Here is a 558-nt window from a genome sequence, read left to right as displayed (position 1 = left end):
CTGATGGTCTTTGAGGAAGCTGCAAGGAAGGGCTTACAGGGAAATCTAAAAAATCTTATTTGAGGCGGTGCCGGTAGCTCAGTCGGCAGGGTGCCAGCCATATACGCCAAGGGTGGTGGGTTTGAACCTGGCTCAGGCCTGCTAAACAACAATGACAACTGCAACCAAAAAATAGCTGGGTGTTGTGGCAGGTGCCTGTAGTCCCAGCTATTTCGGAGCCTGAGGCAAGAGAATCGCTTAAGCCCAAGAGTTTGAGGTTGCTGTGAGCTGTGACGCCATAGCACTCTACCCAGGGCGATAGCTTGAGACTCTGTCTCAAAAAACAAAACAAAACACAACAACAACAGAAACCTGAGCAAGAGTGAAACCATATCTCTACCAAAAAGAGAAAAAATTAGGTGAGCTTGGTGGCAGGCACCTATAAACCCAGCTACTCAAGAGGCTGAGACAGCATAATTGTAAAGCCCAGGTGTTTGAGATTGTAGTGAGCTATGATGATGCCACTACACTCTAGCCAGGGTAACAGAGTGAGACCCTGTCTCAAAAAAAAAAAAAAAA

Source organism: Otolemur garnettii, unplaced genomic scaffold, assembly GCF_000181295.1.
Source record: "Otolemur garnettii isolate 467f Iridium unplaced genomic scaffold, OtoGar3 scaffold00204, whole genome shotgun sequence".
In the NCBI taxonomy this organism is placed as follows: Eukaryota; Metazoa; Chordata; class Mammalia; order Primates; family Galagidae; genus Otolemur; species Otolemur garnettii.
Note: the sequence above shows the minus strand (reverse complement) of the source record.